The sequence below is a fragment of the Humulus lupulus genome, chromosome X (genome assembly GCF_963169125.1).
Source record: "Humulus lupulus chromosome X, drHumLupu1.1, whole genome shotgun sequence".
In the NCBI taxonomy this organism is placed as follows: domain Eukaryota; kingdom Viridiplantae; phylum Streptophyta; class Magnoliopsida; order Rosales; family Cannabaceae; genus Humulus; species Humulus lupulus.
In genome coordinates, this window is record NC_084802.1 from 152594257 (window position 1) to 152613295 (window position 19039).

Here is a 19039-nt window from a genome sequence, read left to right on the forward strand (position 1 = left end):
CTGTATTTTCTATTCATGCACATGTTTAAGTTTTCTTGCAGAGCCTTGGCTCACGGGTGCTATGTGGTGCAGGTAAGGGGAAAGGAAAGCTTGACCAGTCATGAGTTGGAGAGCTTCGGTGATGGCGTGTACATATGTGGTTGCTCGTCCACCATGGCCGAGAATATCTCAGAGGAACTAGGGTCGTATCCCTTATTTTTCCGCTTAGGCTGACTGATTGTACTTTTGACTTGTGTATACCCTTTTAAACATCTGTTATATTTTGGGATCCAATGTATGTATTAAACTTTTAAATGAAAAGTCAACAGTTCCTTTGACCAAAATTTTTTACGCTAACCTTTGATATTAACCTTAGTTACACGTTTATGACCAAATGACTTGGTTAGCAAGTCTAACATTATATAACGTACGCAGTGTAACGATCCTGGATTAGGAGGACGCTACTTTCCCCATGTCGTAGGTAGAACGAACTTGCATAATGGTGAATTTCTTGCTCCTTGATTATTCTCCATGCCCTAGATCTGAAGGTAGGTATCTCTCATTATTTCTTCTCTTTGTTCTTATTCTCTCTATGCTCCTCTACTATATTCAATGTCCTCTGGTTTGTGATGTTTTGGGTTTTGTTAATAGAGTATACCACCAACAATGGTGTTATCATAGAGAAAAGAATTGAATTTTTTGTACATTTTATTGAGAAGTGATACACATATATATACACATCTAGAAATCTATCTAAACGAACTATACAATCAAGAAACTAGAATTAAAAGAAACTATACAATTAGGGAACTAGAATGAAGTTAATTGACAACTAATTATGTCTAATTTACAGCTAACACTCCCCCTCAAGTTGGAGCATATATATTAATCACACTCAACTTGTTACAAAGATAATTAACTTGAACCCCATTTAAAGCTTTTGTGATAATGTCCCCTAGTTGTTCTCCAATCTTCACATATCCTATAGAAACCAAGCCTTGTTGAATTTTCTCGTGGACAAAATGACAATCCATTTCAATGTGCTTAGTTTGCTCATGAAACACAAGATTAGATGCAATGTGAAGAATAACATGGTTATCACACCACAACTTTGCTGGTGCCGAAGTCTTCAATCGTACTTTAGTTAAGAGTGGATATATCTACATTATCTCACACACAGACTGTGCCATGGCTCTGTACTGTGACTCTACGCTAGATCATGACACAACATTTTGCTTCTTCTATCCATTTTGGACCCTGCCCAATCTGAATCTAAAAGACATTCAATATGAGTATGCCCATGATTTGCATGCATGATACCACGTCCGGGTGCACCTTTCAAGTAACACAACATTTGTTGTGATGTTGCCCAAATGATGAACTGTTGGAGATGACATAAACTGAGGGACCACATTGACCAAATATGGAATATCAGGATGAGTCTCTATAAGATAATTTAGCTTTACAACCAACTTTCAATATCTCTCTAGATCTTCAAATAGTTCACCATCTCTTGTAAGGTGCATGTTAGGAGTCATTGGAACACTACAAGGTTTTGCTCCCAATTTTCGTGTCTCAGTTAATAAATCAAAGAAATATTTTCTCTGAGATAGGAAGATACCTTTTTCACTCCTTATAACTTCAATGCCCAAGAAATACTTTAGCACACCCAAATCCTTCGTGTGAAACTGAGTGTAAATGAAAGACTTAAGAGATGAGATTCCTATAGTGTCACTTCCTGTGATAACAATGTCATCTACATACATAACTAACAAAATGACACAAACTTCTGATTGTTTGTAGAACACAGAATGATCAGACTTGCTTTTCTTCATACCAAAATTTTCAACAGATTGACTAAACTTTCTAAACCAAGCACGAGGACTCTATTTCAGACCATACAAAGATTTTTGGAGATGACAAACTCGCCCATACTCCCCTTGATCAACGAAACTAGAAGGTTGCTCCATATACACCTCCTTCTGAAGATCACCATGAAGAAAATCATTCTTGATGTCAAGCTGATGCAAAGGCCAGTTGGAAGTTGCTACCATTGAAATAAACAACTGAATATATGTCAATTTCGTAACAAGAGAAAAAGTATCATAATAGTCCACCTCATAGGTTTAGGCTTAGCCTTTAGCGATGAGACGGGCTTTCAAATGAGAAACTGACCCATCCAGATTAACCTTAATCATGAACACCCATTCACATCCTATAGCCTTTTTCTTTGAGGCAAATCCACCAAGTCCCAAGTACCATTGTCATCTAAAGCATTCATTTCCTCTATCATTGCATTATGCCAACTAGGATGAGATATGACTTGACGAACAATTTTAGAAATAAAGACAAAATCAAGGGAAACAATAAAAGAACAAGAGGAAGATGACAAGCCATTATATGAAACGAAGGAAGAAATAGGATAAGTACATTGGTGCTTACCTTTGCACAAAACAATAGGAAGATCATCGCTCGAGACTAGATTTGATGACGAAGGAGCAGGTGCAGGACATGAATCAAGAGGTGGGCGCCTGGAGTAGACATGAATAATAGGATGGTTGGGAGGAGCTAGTTCCAAGACATGTTCGAAGGATGTGATAGAATATACCAACAAATCACCATCCTCCCCCTGATGAGCAGAAATAGGCGATGATGGAAAGTAAGGTGTCTTCCATGAAGGTAACATCAATTGAGACAAGATACTTATTAAGACTAAGACAATAACATCTATAACCTTTCTGAAGATGAAAATAACCAAGGAAGACACATTTCAAATACTTGGGATCTAATTTTGTTACATGTGGACAAACATCGCGAACAAAACAAGTGTTATCAAAGATTCTAGGATCAACAAGAAACAATGACTTGTTGGGAAAAAGAATTTTGTAAGGGATCTTACTATGAAGAATAGAGGATGGCAAGTGGTTGATTAGAAAACATGCTATAGAAACAACATTGACCCTTCTAGTTTCAACATTGGCTCTGAGAGAAAAGAGTAGAATTTTCTGTACATTTTATTTAGAAGTGATGCACATTTATATACCATATAGAAATCTATCTAAGGAAACTATACAATTAGGAAATAGAATTAAAGAAAACTATACAATCAGGAAACTAGAATTAAATTAATTGACAACTAATTATGTCTAATTTACAACTAACAAATGGCATCATATAGTAGCAACTCAGTTTGCAAAATGGTACAAGGTTTAAAAAAAAGATGCAGATAGGGCCAAAGGTTGCGAATATTTTTCTTGGTGGAACGAACAATATTGGAACAAGGGTAATAATGAAGGATATTGAAAGGGGGAAGAAACTTCAAGTCCATGGGATTCGAAGATGGTAGAACACGTACAAAGCTTAGAGGCATAATTAGCTATTGCAAAATTTATCTTGAAGAGTCTATCCGTGTTTTGTATGTTTAAGATGTTGTTAGTTCTCTTTTTAATCTTTAAGATGTAATTCTATTTTTTAGAACATTATAGTTCAGTTTCATACTATGTACTTTGCACCACTGCATTGCCATATGTTGAATTGCAATTTCAGTTTCAAATTATAAAATATAATTTTTCTAAATTGTATGAAATTGATTAGATAAAAAACTAGTTAGTCTTAATTGAATTGGGGAGGCAAAAAAAGTCTTTTAAGGACAGATCAATAATATTATAGAAAAATGACATTCATATGAGCCCATTGTGTCAAAATAAGCAAGCAAAGCATTACACATTTTGTGGTTGCATTCACCACCTAAAAAAAGCTAATCTTATCAAAATAAATAACCAAACCAGAACATAGTTTTTGTTTGCATTTGGCACCTCAAAAAGGCTAAACATTGTCTTTGCCTTGGAAAATAAAACTAGTAGTATGACATCAATATCAAGGGAAATCATTCCAAATTTTTCCCTTCAAAAAATGACATTTAACTTAATAAACATGTTCTTCAGAAGGCGTTGTTATTGTTGGTTATATATCTACTGAGTACCCTAGGTTAAGAATAGATCTAATAGTGCACTAGGAGACATCATTTCCTCAATAGATAGAACCTGAAATGTAGTAGTTGGTGTTTGTGTATAAGCATGACCACAACAGAGAATCACAAGAAAATTAGAATCAAGCATTAAAAGCTAAAATTGTTTACCTCAGATGATATGGCTCTTGCTTTGCCCCCCTTCCTTTGCCTCAACCTCTACCCCTGCTTGCTATTGGTGTTTCTTGTGGTTCAGATTGGCCTTCAGATGGTTGTTGTTGTGGTGTAACTCGTTTGCCTCCACAACTGGATTTTACTTTGCCCCTACTTGTTGTTGGAGCCACTTTTGGCTGAGATGGACCTTCAAATGGTGGATTCTTGCATGATCTGATGTTATGGCCAAATTGTTTACAGTTCTTGCAGTTCTTAGTGTTAGAAACTGTTAGGATATATGCCCTAAAAAGCATGTAAAGATATTTTATTGATTTAAATAAAAATTCAGTTTTATTATATTTGAATGTTATAATTATTATTTGAATAATTTATATGAATATCAAGAAAATTCCATATTCATTTATGAGGATATAATCTTGTAGTGGTACGAGAGAATTAAGATCATATACAATGAATAAAATACTCAGTAACATATTAAGATAAGAAATCTTTAATGAATGGTTACTAGTACGATTTACTAAGCATACAAGATGCAAATAGTCTAGATTTAGATTACTGATGTGGATAGACATCTTGGTAAAGATATTGTATATACTAGAGAATATATATGACATGAACGATATGATTTAACTATCTTTATAAACTTAACGGTTGCCATAAAGATTTAATTATTATCATAATAGATGATCATTTGTAGATCAGTCTAAATCCTGAGTAGTCATGAACTCCTGTTTGTGCTTATTGGATCTTTTGATTCACTCGTTAAGGTTTCCTAGTATAATAAGGCTAGTGACTTTTGTTTTGGAGATTCAATATCATGAATGGTTGGGAACATGATTCATAATTATGGAATCCACACTTTCCTAACAGATCATATATTGGTTCCCTTAAGGGTTAATTCTAGAACTAAATAGTTATTGAGCTCAAATCTATAATTTGATTATAAATTAATTATTTGCTAGTGAAGTAATGGTACTTAAGGAACAAGAGATAATTAGAACGGTAAAATGGTAATTTTGACCAACTCTAATTAACGAACCAATAGTAAAAGGATCGAACTACTTTTATTAATTATATCAATGGACTACAAAAAAAATCTCTGTAAATATAATTCTATAAATACTTAGAGTGCAATTCCATATTTTATAGTGGAGCAATCATGGAATAAATAAATAAGAATATTATATTAAAGAGTTTAATTAATAATATGGTTTATTGGAGCTTCATATTATAGGTCCATTGTAGAGTCCAAGAACTTTACTTAGCTAGTTAGATAGTAGTATTATCTTTATGACTGTGGATTTTTGGTTCAGACCGGGAATTATTTGGACACTCATAGTAGTACTTGTAGATTTTCTAAGTTTAACCTATAGTTTAAGAATATTAATGTTAACATAAGGTTTGACTAATATGGCTGATATTAAGGATAATATTTATTATACTATAAGGTTTAGATAAGAACCAATAGGATTTTAAGCACATGTTATGTATGGGTGATTAAGGATTAAGTATTTTGAGGATTAAATTTAATAAGGGTAAAGTTTGAATGCTCTAAGGTCAGTCAGCAGCTTTGAATACGTTTGAGGGCTTAGTCAAGGCTGTTTACTCATTTTGAATTAAGCTAAAAATATGTAATTTCGTGTTTAAATAATCAGCGAATGCCGATATATCGAAGCTATAGGGGGCGATATATCGCAGCACGTAGATAGGGAAAACACGAAACGATGCACGTTTGCCTCGGGCATAATGGTCCAGGCGATATATCGCCTATAGGGGGCGATATATCGCCTCCTTCAGCATATTTTGAATGCTTTTGAATTCGTTTTCCATTCAACCATTCAACCTTTTGATAAGTCCATCATCTTTTGAACGAGTCTTCAGCCTCTGTTGAACGATTATTCAAATTATTTTCACCTAAAAAGCCATTATTTTTATTCAAGTTAAATTAAGAACCTTTCATTCCTAAACTCTATAAATAGGACATAGTACCCATCCATTATTCATCTTTTGCTCTAAGTTCAGAGGTTGCAAGTTGCTAGGTGAGTGTGAGAGTGTAAACACTTGGGTGGGGAAATCATAAGCTTGATCATCATAAGCTTATCAAACACTCGGGAAAGTAAGGATTTATAGTATTTCGGTTCGAGGTTTAGATTGGTCTTACAAGTCTTCAAGGTAACCCAAACTCTAGTTCGTTTCTGTACTTTTCTTTAAAAGTTCTCATAGTCTTCTACTTATTCTAACCTTATTCTTATTTTGGTTAGGAAATCTAAGAACTCGCACATAAGTTTTTGGTAAGTATTTTCTCAATGGTTTAGTCCTTCCATTCCTTTCAATTCTCTTCTTCTCTATGCTCACTCTTTTTCAAATGGTTCTTAGGAGTGTTCCAAAGTCCCACCTCTGTCCTCTTATCCCGGTATTTTGGTAAGGAAAATAGGATAGAATTCATATGTTATATGTTTTATATGTGTTATCTTATGTTTTTATGATATGAAATGTGTTATGATATGTATGTATGTAGGCTTGGGCATATGACCCATATGACTAACAAGACCCCAAATAGATTATGGGCATATGACCTACTTAGCTAGTAGGACCCCACTAATCTAATGGGCATATGACTTGTTTGGTCTATGGGACCCCAAGTAATAATGGCCATTATAGAATGTGTATGATATAAGTGTTATGTTATGTTATGTTATGTTTTGTTTTTTTTATGTTTCATATGAGATTTATGTATATGAACTATGTGGTAGATTTTCCTTGCTGGGCATTAGACTCATTCCTTTTTGTTTATATATGCAGGAAAATAGCTGGCGGGAAAGATTCGTGGATGCTTGGGAGAATGTGTATCTGTGATGAATGGATTCAAGGAGTCGAGAGTTCGATTTCGAGGATGTAGTCTTTTATTTATGGTTTATGTGTAATTTTTCCGCACCTATTTATGTAATTTCTTTTCATTTCAATTAAGATATGTTTTCTTTTTAAAACAATGGGATCCCATATCCTGCTTTGAGTTATGTAAGTTTAAACATTGGTTTTTACAAGTTTTAATAAAGTATGATCTTTTTCACTTGTAAGTTCTATTAAAGATCAGGGTCTATGTATAGTTTTCGTTAATGGTCCAAAGTCTAGAGTAGTTGGGTCATTACAGTTGGTATCAGAGAAACGGTTCCTTCGCATGAAGTTCTCCTCGATACACACACTCAAAAGCTCCGAATCTGACTGCCAAGTAAGTATTTAAGTTATGGTTATTTTGCTTATATGTATAGCTAACAACTTTAGTGTTTATGTTTTCAGTTAAGTATGAACGGAGCATTAAGCAATGAGGATATCTGAGCCATTAAGGCTTTAAAGAAAATAAGGGAGCCAAGAAACACCGTAGGAGCACTAGAAATAATCACTCGAAGATTGCTCTTGTTCCACCAAGAGATAGGTCACCTTCAAGAGTCTAAGCAAATAATGTTGAGATCAACGGAACAATATGTATTAATAATTAGGCTATTTAAAGATTTCCATCCTGTAATAGCAGCCTTAGAAGAAATATGGGAAACTATGAATGATGAGGATGAATTACCATTAGCGATGCGATATTATTTCCTCTTAGTTAGGTTCACTGCAAAATTCGAATTTCAGTTCACCAATGAGCAAAAACATAGGATTCTCACAAACCTTCCTAGAGAACATTTTGATGCACATGACAATGATGATTATGAGGAGATAGATGACGATATGCTAGATGAAGGATCGGATGTAGAAGATCCCGATTTTTAGAATAGTAGTTTTCATTGTTTGTTTTATTTCTTTCTTTATTTTATGATTGTAATAAGTGAAATTTTTTTCCAAATGAATAACATGCTATTTTATTATCATGTATGAGTTTGATTTTATTTTCGCAATCATAATAAGTAATAAATAAAATGAATAATGACTAAGTTCGGTGAGGGTGGATACAAATCAATGAACCAAGTTTCCTTATTGAGAGTTAGGGGGCCATAGTAGTGGGAACGATTTTACTGATCCCAGCCCTCCCTCAATATGGTTAACTTTGGAACAAAGATAAGTTTCGAGCCTGAGAATTAAGTCATATAGGATGATTAGAAACACACTTAGAAAATAAAGATGACATGTTTTTCTAAGTATAGAAACCCACTCTAAATAATAAATAAAGACTTATATAACTTTTCATAAAAAGTCATAATAAATAGGTCCGAGATATGTTTGTTTTAGAATAAGTTTTTGCCTTAGAGCCTATTAGGTAAAGTTCTAACATGTTTCTTACAACTGTTAGAAATTTTGCTACGATGTCGCTTCGAAGATCTGCACGCACCAACGGAAACGCCTCCAACGCCGTCCCAGCAACCAATGAAGCCCCTCCAGTTCGCAGAAGGGGAGTGCGTGCTACTGCCTGCCGCAACGCGCCAGCACCACCAGCTGACAACATCACGGAGATTGCTAGACTGCGGAAGCAAGTCGAGGAACTTCTACAGCAACAACGCCAACAGGCTCAAACTCAGCCTCAGCCTCCGCCGCAGCCGCAGCCACAACAAATGGCCCCAGCACCCCAACAAGTTGGTCCATATGGGGGATGGCCAATGATGAATTACGCGTCGTATCCAGTACCGAACATGGAGCCAGTGTATGAGAGGTTCCGCAAGCAGCACGCTCCAAACCTCGAAGGGACTACAGACCCCTTTGAGGCAGAAGAGTGGCTAAGGAATGTGGAGTTGATTCTGACGCACATGAACCTCAGTAATGCGGACCGCATATCCTGCGTCTCGTCTTTACTCAAGAAGGATGCCAGGATATGGTGGGACTTGCTCCAGCAATCTCATGATGCTGCCACCATGACATGGACCCGATTTGTGGAGCTCTTCCACAAAAAGTACTACAACTCAGCTGTACTCGCTTCGAGAGTTGAGGAGTTTGCCAACTTGAAGCAGGGTAATTTATCAGTGGCAGAATATGCTCGTCAGTTTGACCGCTTAGCCAAGTTCGCATTTGAGATGGTTCCAACCGATTTTCTGAGGGTGAACAAGTTTGTTAGAGGACTTCGACCGAAGATCGAGATGGGGGTTAAGCTAGCAAACCCAGGGAACACCACATATGTCGACGTTCTTGAGACGGCAATAGAAGTAGAGAGGTTGCAGGCTAATGTAAGTAAAGAGGAAGCCGGAAAGCCTGAACCTAGACAACAGAGTCAACCTCAGACCAGTTGGAACAGCAACCATAACGGCAACAATCAGTCCATCAACAACGGTAACGGCCAGAAAAGACGGCATCCGGATAACAAGAAGTTCGACAGCGATAAGAAGGCATGTACGAATAATGGAGGAAATAGGCTGGGTTACGTGGAATACCCGCCCTGTGCTAAGTGTCAGAAGAAGCATCCTGGAGAATGCCGCGCAAACACCAAGGAATGCTTTAACTGTGGTCAGAAAGGGCATCATAAAAGAGATTGTCCTCAGCAGAAGCCAGAAGGGAAGAAGGAGGAAAAGATGGTTCCTGCTAGGGTTTTTGCTTTAACCCAAGGAGAGGCTGATGCTAGCAATAAGGTGGTCACAGATCAGGTTTCTATCCTCAATAACTTATGCTATGTATTATTTGATTCGGGAGCCACTCATTCGTATATCTCGTTAGGAATGATAGAAAAACTAGGCAAACCTCATGAAAGATTTAGAACTAGGTTTGTAACTGAGTTGCCTTCGGGCAAAGTAGTTCTATCATCACGGATAGTACAAGGCGTACCGATCAAGATTGAGGACATAGAACTAGAAGGAGACCTGATAGAACTGGTGATCAAGGACTTCGATGTAATACTAGGAATGGTCTAGCTAGCACGGCATGGTGCAACCATCGACTGCAAACGCAAGAAGGTGATGTTCGAGACTCCTGACGGCCAGAGACTATGCTTCATGGGACAAGCTTCAGGATTGCACACCCCATTAGTATCATCTCTCAAAGCTCAGAGAATGATGGTGAAATGATGTCAAGCATTCTTAGCCAGCATCACGAACGTGGAAAGGGAGACGCCACTTAAGGTTGGAGATGTCCGACTTATACAAGAATTTCCAGAGGTATTCCCCGATGACTTGCCAGGATTGCCGCCAACTCAAGAAATAGACTTCACGATAGAATTAGTACCAGGCACCAAGCCTATCTCTAAGGCACCATACCGGATGTCACCTACGGAACTCAAGGAGTTAAAGACGCAGCTACAAGAACTCCTAGACTTGGGTTTTATTAGGCCAAGCCATTCACCATGGGGAGCTCCGGTACTATTTGTGAAGAAGAAGGAAGGAAGTATGCAGATGTGCATAGACTATCGTGAGCTGAACAAAGTAACGATTAAGAACAAGTACCCGCTACCTCGGATTGATGATTTGTTTGATCAACTCTGAGGCGCGACTGTATTTTCAAAGATAGATTTACGGTCCGGGTATCATCAGCTCAAGGTAAAGGGAGAAGATATTCCTAAGACAGCCTTTAGGACTCATTATGGACATTACGAGTTCTTGGTTATGTCTTTTGGTCTTACTAACGCACCAGCCGCGTTTATGGACTTAATGAATAGGGTCTTCAAGGATTACCTAGATAAGTTCGTCGTTGTGTTCATCGATGACATTTTGATATACTCCAAGGGTGAAGTAGAGCACGAGGAACATTTGAGGTTGATTTTGATGCGATTGAAGGAACATCAACTCTACGCCAAGTTCAAGAAATGCGAATTTTGGCTTTCGCAAGTGGCGTTCCTCGGGCACATTATATCGAAAGATGGAGTTGCAGTAGACCCATCAAAGGTAGAGGCCGTGAAGGATTGGCCCAGACCAAAGAATGCATCTGAAGTAAGAAGCTTCCTAGGGCTAGCAGGTTATTATAGGAAGTTTGTAGAGGGCTTTTCAAAGATAGCCACTCCACTCACCAACCTGACCCGGAAGCAACAAAAGTTTAACTGGAACGATAAGTGTGAAGAAAGCTTCCAGTTACTTAAGGATAAGCTTTGCTCAACACCAGTACTCAGTGTACCAACACCCAACGATAAGTTCATTGTCTACTGCGATGCATCGAAGCAAGGATTGGGTTGCGTACTAATGCAAAATGACAAAGTGATAGCCTATGCCTCACGAAAGTTAAAGGAGTACGAACAGCGCTATCCAACTCACGATATGGAGTTGGCAGCGGTGGTCTTTGCGTTAAAAATCTGGCGCCATTATCTTTATGGAGAATGGTGCGAGATTTATACGGACCACAAGAGTTTAAAGTACTTCTTTACTCAGAAGGAGCTCAACATGAGGCAGCACAGGTGGTTGGAGTTAGTATAGGATTACGATTGCGAAATCCTATACCACCCGGGGAAGGCGAACGTAGTTGCCGATGCACTTAGCAGGAAAAGTTATGGGAATTTAGCAGCTTTAGCCGGAATACAAAAGCCACTACAGCAGGAGCTGATCAGTGCCGGAATAGAAGTAGTTATAGGCAAGCTGGCTAACTTGTCTATCCAATCGAATCTACTAGAGGACATACGGATTGGTCAGAGACATGATGACACGCTAGCAGCACATATGGATGCAGTCAGAGAAGGCAAGACTACATATTTCTCAATATCTAGTCAAGGCTTATTGAGATATAAGGATCGGGTATGTGTGCCAAATGATCAAAGTATTAAGAAGACGATCCTAGAAGAAGCGCACAGTACCCCGTACTCAGTTCACCCAGGGTCTACCAAGATGACTCATGACGTCAAGGAAATCTATTGGTGGCCAGGGATGAAGAAGGACATAGTAGAGTTTGTATCTAAGTGTCTTGTATGCCAGCAATTGAAAGCGGAGCATCAGCGGCCTGCAGGTTTATTGCAACCGCTTAGCGTACCAGAATGGAAGTGGGACGATATAGCTATGGACTTCGTGACGGGTCTGCCAAAGACGAATAAGCATCATGATTCCGCTTGGATAGTAATAGATAGACTAACCAAGTCGGCTCATTTCCTGCCTGTCAGAACTTCATATACAGCAGACCAATATGCAGGCATCTACATCCAAGAGATTGTATGGTTGCATGGAATCCCCAAGACGATAGTGTCAGATAGAGGATTGGTGTTTACATCGAGATTTTGGGGGAGTTTACAGCAAGCTATGGGTACTAAGTTAAGTCTTAGTACAACTTTTTATCCTCAGACAGATGGGCAGTCCAAGCGTACAATTCAGATTTTAGAGGATATGCTACGCGCGTGTGTACTTGATTTCGGTGGAGCATGGAACAAGTACTTGCCGCTGATCGAGTTCTCATACAACAACAACTACCAGTCAACGATCGGGATGGCACCTTATGAGTTGCTATATGGAAGAAGGTACCGATCACCGTTGCACTGGGACGAGGTAGGAGAAAGGCAGCTTCTAGGGCCTGAAGCTGTTAGACAAGCTCAAAAAGCAGTAGCGCTTATTAGACAACGTATGCTTACTGCTCAAAACTGTCAGAAAAGCTATGCGGATGCCAAGCGACGCGATGTGGAATTACAAGTTGGAGATCAAGTCTTCCTGAAGATATCTCCTATGAAAGGTGTCAAGCGGTTTGGGAAGAAAGGCAAGCTTAGTCCCCGATTCATAGGTCCTTTTGAGATATTGGACAAAGTGGGACCCGTTGCTTATAGACTAGCCCTACTGCCAGCACTAGCCGATAGTCACAACGTGTTCCACATCTCGATGTTACGCAAATATGTGTCAAACCCATCTCACGTCCTCAAGTACGATACAATAGCACTCCAGAAAGACTTAAGTTACGAGGAACGACCGGTTAGCATCCTAGATAGGGGGATGAAGCAGTTACGGTCCAAGAGCTTTCCTATAGTCAAAGTCCTATGGAGTAATAGTTCTGAATGAGAGGCAGCGTGGGAGTTGGAGGAGGACATGCAAGGCCGGCATCCAGAATTATTTGGTAAGTAAATTTCGAGGATGAAATTCTTTTTAGTAGGGGAGATTGTAGAGTCCAAGAACTTTACTTAGCTAGTTAGATAGTAGCATTATCTTTATGACTATGGATTTTTGGTTCAGACCGGGAATTATTTGGACACTCATAGTAGTACTTGTAGATTTTCTAAGTTTAACCTATAATTTAAGAATATTAATGTTAACATAAGGTTTGATTAATATGGCTGATATTAAGGATAATATTTATTATACTATAAGGTTTAGATAAGAACCAATAGGATTTTAAGCACATGTTATGTATGGGTGATTAAGGATTAAGTATTTTGAGGATTAAATTTAATAAAGGTAAAGTTTGAATGCTCTAAGGTCAGTCAGCATCTTTGAATACGTTTGAGGGCTTAGTCAAGGCTGTTTACTCATTTTGAATTAAGCTAAAAATATGTAATTTTGTGTTTAAATAATCAGCGAATGCCGATATATCGAAGCTATAGGGGGCGATATATCGAAGCTATAGGGGGCGATATATCGCAGCACGTAGATAGGGAAAACACGAAACGATGCACGTTTGCCTCGGGCATAATGGTCCAGGTGATATATCGCCTATAGGGGGCGATATATTGCCTCCTTCAGCATATTTTGAATGCTTTTGAATTCGTTTTCCATTCAACCATTCAACCTTTTGATAAGTCCAGCATCTTTTGAACGAGTCTTCAGCCTCTGCTGAACGATTATTCAAATTATTTTCACCTAAAAAGCCATTATTTTTATTCAAGTTAAATTAAGATCCTTTCATTCCTAAACTCTATAAATAGGACATAGTACCCATCCATTATTCATCTTTTGCTCTAAGTTCAGAGGCTGCAAGTTGCTAGGTGAGTGTGAGAGTGTAAACACTTGGGTGGGGAAATCATAAGCTTGATCATCATAAGCTTATCAAACACTCGGGAAAGTAAGGATTTATAGTATTTCGGTTCGAGGTTTAGATTGGTCTTACAAGTCTTCAAGGTAACCCAAACTCTAGTTCGTTTCTGTACTTTTCTTTAAAAGTTCTCATAGTCTTCTACTTATTCTAACCTTATTCTTATTTTGGTTAGGAAATCTAAGAACTCGCACATAAGTTTTTGGTAAGTATTTTCTCAATGGTTTAGTCCTTCCATTCCTTTCAATTCTCTTCTTCTCTATACTCACTCTTTTTCAAATGGTTCTTAGGAGTGTTCCAAAGTCCCACCTCTGTCCTCTTATCCCGGTATTTTGGTAAGGAAAATAGGATAGAATTCATATGTTATATGTTTTATATGTGTTATCTTATGTTTTTATGATATGAAATGTGTTATGATATGTATGTATGTAGGCTTGGGCATATGACCCATATGACTAACAAGACCCCAAATAGATTATGGGCATATGACCTACTTAGCTAGTAGGACCTCACTAATCTAATGGGCATATGACTTGTTTGGTCTATGGGACCCCAAGTAATAATGGCCATTATAGAATGTGTATGATATAAGTGTTATGTTATGTTATGTTATGTTTTTTTTTATGTTTCATATGAAATTTATGTATATGAACTATGTGGTAGATTTTCCTTACTGGGCATTAGGCTCATTCCTTTTTGTTTATATATGCAGGAAAATAGCTATAGTGGCGGGAAAGATTTGTGGATGCTTGGGAGAATGTGTATCGGTGATGAATGGATTCAAGGAGTCGAGAGTTCGATTTCGAGGATGTAGTCTTTTATTTATGGTTTATGTGTAATTTTTCCACACCTATTTACGTAATTTCTTTTCATTTCAATTAAGATATGTTTTCTTTTTAAAACAATGGGATCCCATATCCTGCTTTGAGTTATGTAAGTTTAAACATTGGTTTTTACAAGTTTTAATAAAGTATGATCTTTTTCACTTGTAAGTTTTATTAAAGATTAGGGTCTATGTATAGTTTTCGTTAATGGTCCAAAGTCTAAAGTAGCTGGGTCATTACATCCATGGTCCCCAAGACACCTCTGTCCTACACTGTCAAGGGTAAGGATGTCATAATGAAGATTTGTAGAGATAATGACTAAATTGCAAAGGAATTAATGTTTCAGAGCAAGGAAATAATTATGTGATAATTATGGGTAATTAATTAATTGTGAATTAATTAATTATTTAACTATATAGTTTTATTTTGAAAAATTTATGTTAAAATAAATATTAATCATGTTTGGATTAATATATAGAGAGATTAATAATTATCTTATTATAAGATAATTATAATAAAATATTTATTTATTTATTTAAAACTGATATTTTAAGATAAAGTTAATTTGAATTAACTGATATTTATTTTGGGATAAATATATTATCTTAAATATTGATTAAATAAACAAATGAGAAAATCAGGAAAATCCCTATATGTGGCTCACGACACACTCACTGTACAATGAGTGTGTGTGGCGCCACCCAGGGATAAAAAATATCCCTGAGATTAGAATTTTGAATTTCAAATTTATTTGTTTATTGAATTATATTTAATTATTCTTTTTTAAATATAATTTAAATTAAATAATTAAATAAGTTGTAACTGATCAGTTTTATTTTAAATAAAAATAAAGATTTAATTAAATTAGTTAATTAGAAGAAGTTTAAGAAGTTGTTTTTGACTATCAGACTCTCAAGAAAGAAACGATAGAATTTCCTAAACCTGAAATTCTAGAAATTTGTATAGAATCCTTCTTCTCAATCCTCTCTAGATCTCATGTGTTGAGTACATCTAGAGAGTCTAAATCAACATTTGAATCCTACATGCCCACACACGTTCTTGTGTGTTTGATGATTAGCTTGGAAGGCTAAGGTGTGAGCTTTCAGAATAAGGATATGGAGATTGTTGATTTGCACAAAAAGATTCAAGGACACTTGATAGGCTTCAAGAGGTAATCATTTATCTATTTGTATGTGATTTAATATATCTATATATGTATGATCCTGGCTGGTATTAATAAATTTTTAAAAGATCGCATTCTGCTGTCTATTCTAATTTTCATATTTAATACCAACAGAAACTCCCTTCTTATATACCTACGATGTTTCTTTGATCGCCTTGGTGGTCTTTTTATAAGAGGTGGTAATAACTTCTCATCATCAAACTCAGGTCACATGGATTGATCAGGTATGGGGTGTATAACACTTTCAAAACTTTTCTTTCACATGTGAAGTTTGGAGAACAATAATAAGATATATCGACCTTTGCGGTGACTATGCAAGCAGCTGTGTGCAAATAAGGTATTCCTCTCACTTACCATTGGCCACAGATGCAGTATCCTCTATTCAAGAAAGTTGTACACCTTCTCTTGTCATAGTCGACCTGAAGTTCAACATTTCCAATCCTTGTAACATGTGCAAGCCAAGATTTTTTTGAGGAGTTCTTATGTCTTATGATAGACCATTAGAGTAAGCTTGAACTCTCATCGTTCTGTATCAACTTTCCTTACTTACATTATAGATGTATGATGTAACGCCTCGCATCTCGAGCACCGGATAGTGAAAGGCCCGGAGCCCCGATATTTTGTAATGAATATTATTTTGATAAATAATATATATTTGTACTTGGGAATCATATTTCATGTTGATAGAATTATCCTATGCGTGAAAAGTGTGGTTTCCAGGCAAACCAAGAATTTCGGTCTTGTACCGAAATGAAATTTCTAAGCAGGTTAAATCTCAGAAAATTAAATGAAAAAAATTATAATTATGGTGAAAATATTTATTTTGGGCATAGAAATATTAACAATGCTGTGAGATAATTTTTTTTAAAAAAAATTCTTAAGAATGAAGCCTAATTTGTATTTTGAGAGAAAATTCTTATTTGGCCTTATTGGGATAAACAAATTGAAAATGGTTTCTACAAATATTTTGAGGGGACTTTTATGAAATTTAGGGTGTCTATATTTAAAATTTGATCATGTTTTAGTGAACTTTAGGTTTATACTACCCTTGGACCTTATTTTTGGGCTCAAACACCCCTTAAGTGGACTTTTAGGCATATTTCAAAAGACACTCATGCCAAAATCCGAGAATACACTATAGTTTCAGGTTTTTAAGTTAATTATTTAAATCAAAATGAGAAAATTAAAGGATTATTAGGAAGTGCCTGAGTGTATTGAACTAATCACATGTGGTAGTTAACTCTCAATAGTGTCTTGTGACACTTGTTGAGTCTAGGAAGCTAATCCACCTCAACCCACATCAACTCACCATCATCACACCCACTCCTTCTAATTTCACTCATTCAAACAAGCTCTGAAAAAATTCAGAGCACTCTTAGCTCTCTCTCTCTCTCAAGTTGTGTTCTCACTCTCTCTTGGTCTCTCAAGAAAAACTCCATGGAAGCTTCAGTGAAAGCATTGAGAATACAAAGTTCAAGGTGAGTTTTCTCTCCATTTCTCTTGATCTTCTCATTGCCAAAGCCTAAGGCTTTCCATTTCACTTAGTTATATCTGATTTATCACCATTTATAACCTTGGCCTTCAACTTATAAGCTCAAGGCAGCCACAAACTACTCACACTCATAGGGAGCTTGTTTGTAACTTTGATCATCAAGGAGGTAACCTCTAGTCTTTTTCGAAATGTCCTTTCCTCCCCTGTTTCTTTCTTTCCTTTGCATCATGATCTTATTTGATGATGTTTTGGGAGAGGTTTGAGATATTGGAGAATAGTAGATAGGCCTGAAACCTAGGAGGGACACACACATCCAAAACCTAGAGCAACTAAGGTAAAACTCTAGTGAACTTTGGTTTACGCTTTGTACAAGCTTAGGAAATCTGTTTTATATGAGTGTGTCATATGTTACGTTCTTCATTTTTCCTATAATATTATGTTTATGATGTATGGTTTATGCATGCATGGTGGTAGAGTTTGTTGTTAGTTTGGAATCCAAAATTCCACTAAGTTGTACGATCTTATGCTTGCTGCCAAAGTTTTAGACTTGACTTCCAAATGCTTAAGAACTACAATAACCACTTATTTCATAAAAATAAACTCCATAAATCAATTCTATAGTAAGATTACATGATTTTAGGCTTTTAAAATGCTCAAAAATATTTTGTATGCTAGGAGTTATGCATGTTTTGTGAAACTTGTACAATTCTGGAAAAAATGTTGGCAGACGGGATTCACAAATTTTTTGGTAGTGTGTTGAGTGGGTAAATCAAAGTATTTTTGAATAAATTTTTAAATTTTTTTTTATGGTATATCAAAGTTTAAATATGGAAATTTTCATGGAAATATGATTACTATATTGGGAGTTATAAAATGTTAAAGTTGACAAGAAATATGGAAAAATGATTTTGGTTAGTTTGGCCCTTGCACTTTAGAAAAATATTTGAGTAGGAAAAATTAAATATTTTAGACTAATTTTCAAACTAAACACTCTTTGTATATTTTTAATCAAACTAGAAAAGTTTCATCGAAAGATAATAAAAAGGCTAGGAATTATATCCTTCTAAAGTTAGAAGAAAATATAAGATTGTGAAATAAAACCTTCTAGGCAGCCACCTTGGTGAACATTTTTCACCATGCAAAAATTATATTTTTGTACTAATTTTTTCTCAAGGATATTTTTAGCATAACCTAATTTGGACCTAAGAAAAAAAATAGATCAAATTACCAAGTTGACTGGATTTTGTATGTCTCTAAAGTTTAGGAAAAATATGGATTTCAAAATAAAACAATTTTAGACCATACTTTTTGGTGACAAATTTTACCTAGTTAAAATTAGAAATTTTTGGGTCTAAAGATTTAAAATGGAAGCCTCCAAAGTTTGGAAATTTTAACAAATGCAACAATTTTTCAACACTTAGAAATATTTTGAGACCTTTTACCAAAAAGTAAGTTTTAAAGGATATTCAAAAGTAGGCTTAGATTCTTACCTTAACTAAGTAATATGAATATTTTAAACACCAATAAATGGAATAAATTTATAATGTTAAGATTCACTTTAAAATTATTAAATAAATAAT